Source organism: Octopus bimaculoides, chromosome 2 (assembly GCF_001194135.2).
Source record: "Octopus bimaculoides isolate UCB-OBI-ISO-001 chromosome 2, ASM119413v2, whole genome shotgun sequence".
Lineage (NCBI taxonomy): Eukaryota > Metazoa > Mollusca > Cephalopoda > Octopoda > Octopodidae > Octopus > Octopus bimaculoides.
In genome coordinates this window covers 102,778,050-102,780,959 of record NC_068982.1, presented here as the reverse complement: position 1 = coordinate 102,780,959, position 2,910 = coordinate 102,778,050, and positions in this window count along the sequence as shown.

Here is a 2,910-nt window from a genome sequence, read left to right as displayed (position 1 = left end):
TATATATATATATACATATACATATACACACATACATGTGTGTGTGTGTGTGTGTGTGTGTGTGTGTGAGCACGCATAAAAGCAACATATCCAGCTATCCAACGTGGACATACAGTGCAAATATATATATTTTAAGGATGAGTTTATTATTTTTTTGTTAATCTGAGCTTCTACGTCTCTGATCTCTGTTAAGCAAAACTCTAAGTAGCTACAAAAAGTAATATTAGCACTACAATGCACACATATACATACACGCGCGTGTGCATACAAAAATATACACATGCATGTGTGTGTATATTTATAGATACTAACCTTAAAGCCGCTCTTCGGGCGGCATTCAGACTGGTTCCTGCAGAGGGCACCTTTGAGGCCTACGGGATCCATTTTCTATGTTTCTTTTTTTTTTTTCATTTTAAACTGACGATGAAAATTTGCGACATTTCCACATTTCCACATTTCCACATATATATATATATATATATATATGCGTGTGTGTGTGTGAGTGTGTGTGTGTGTGTGTGTGTGTGTGTTTGTGCTTGTGTGCATATATGATCTCCCTTATCCAGAAGGAGCAAAGCCCATGACCCTTTTACAAGGCCTCTGAGAAAGGTGTTGTTGAGGAAGGGAAGGAAGGAGGAAAATATTAAATACCACAGTTACACGATCCATTTAAATACTGGTTAAATATGTCGACAAGGATTTCGATTGCTTTAAGTTGCATTGAATATCATTGGCTGAGCTAACGTATATAGCAAGATACACATGACTGAAGGTGTTGCCTACCTGAAATTCCTGATATTGATGCATCCTTGATACCGTTCAACAGGAGGTTCGAAATAATATCTGTCATCATCGGAGAAATTTTAACATGGAAAATTTCCAGGTGAAAGATTTCCAGTTGGTTGAACATGCTAGAGAGCAAAAGAGATATATTTTTATATTTTAAATATGAACTTTGCAGACTAGCCACCCATGTAATGATTATAAAACTGAACTGGCGCATCCGATCTACAAAACAGGAGACAGAGTGTGCTGTTGAGTGTTTCATTACCGTCGGAAGTTTTCATAGCAGACAACATGGAATTATTTGCTGTTGAGTATCAGCCTGGAGTAGAGTTCGCTATTTAACCCTACTTAAACTTTGGATGGTCTGTTAGAACAAACTATACTGCAAGAGATACCATGAGAGAAACTCATATTGGCTTTTGCTGCAAAATGCTCTGCCTCTGTCGCTAATATATACTTTTAAAGAGTTCGCTATGTTGTAACAGATTCTGTCAGAAGCTTTTGTCATATTCACAACCGTGGCAGTAAATTATTGACGTTCTCCAAGAATTGTTTCGTATTTGGTGTATGGTTTGGTCGGAAAAAAGAATTGCCATTAAGAATTGAGTTTCTTTTCCATTGGGTTGTCTTCTAGTTGTATATGTAGCTATGATTTTATTATTTTACTGATGCTGAGGTGGCAAGCTGGAAGAATCGCTAGCATTTCGGACAAAATACTTAGCGGCATTTCCTCCGTCTCAAATTTCGCCAATGTCAGTTTTGTCCTTGTTCATTTCGAGGTCGATGAAGTAAGTACCACTTGCGCGCTGTAGTCGATGTAGTTGGCTTAATATGTTCCCTTGAAATATTTCAGGCCTTATGTCCGTAGTAAAAGGGATATTGGTCACTAGTTTGATACATGAGTTCCGTATTCTCTGTTGTAAATAGAAGCAGTCTTGCATTGGCTTGGAGAGACGCCACTACAGCAAATAGGAATTTCGTGACACAGAGGTAGGAGTGAAATTAATAATTCCTTACAACATTCCTTCAAAATTTTGGTTGGAATTTGTGTAGGACTGGTGACGTCGTCGTATTTGTGTTCCAACATTATCTTTATGGTATCGTGTTTGTAATGATCTTTCAGATGAGTGTCTCAGGTGTGGAAGCTGAACACATGTTATCTACATTCCAATGATGAAGCTTTGTATCTTTGTTAGAAATCAACTCCTTCCATAAAGGAAGATTTCAAATAATTAAAATTAGAAGACAACATACACACACACACACACACACACACACACACACACACACACACACACACACACACACACACACACACATACATACATACATACGTACATACATACATACGTACATACATACATACATACATACATACATACGTACATACATACATACGTACATACATACATACATACATACATAAATACACGCATGATTTTATATATCAAATTATATGGTGCCGCCACTTCGAAATCTTCATTGTACTGATTAGAATTTTTAGCATATTCCCCGAATTACATAGCAAACTGATATTTTCTTTTCTTGATTTCTTTATTCTTACATTCTTCTATTGGTTTCGGTCAATTGACTACAGCCATACTGGAACTGCCTTCAAGGATTTAGTCGAGTATGTCAACCACACTACTAATTCCAACTACCGTCGTTTTAAGTGGCATAAACGTAATAGCAGACATGGAAACTCTCTCTCTCTCTCCCTCTCCCTCTCATTCCCCCATCTCTTTCTCTCTCTCACGCACACGGACGCAACTTTCTCACTCGCTTACACACACGCATACGCTCATCACACTAACTACGAACACATTTACACACGAAGGACAAGCTTCTGCACAGTTTCCACCTATCAGATTTCACTCACAGAGTGTTGGGCAAGTGAAGTATAGAGCAGAAAACACTCGCCCAAGTAGCCAAATAGTGGGACTGAACGTGAAACATCAAGGCAGCGAAGCGAAGTTTCCAAACACAGCCATTTCTGTATATAATGTATAAATATACATTGATATATCAGTATTTCTGATATTCATAGCGTATGGTATATTAGAAATGTGTGTGTGTATATATATGCATGTATGTATGTATGTATATATATATATATATATATAT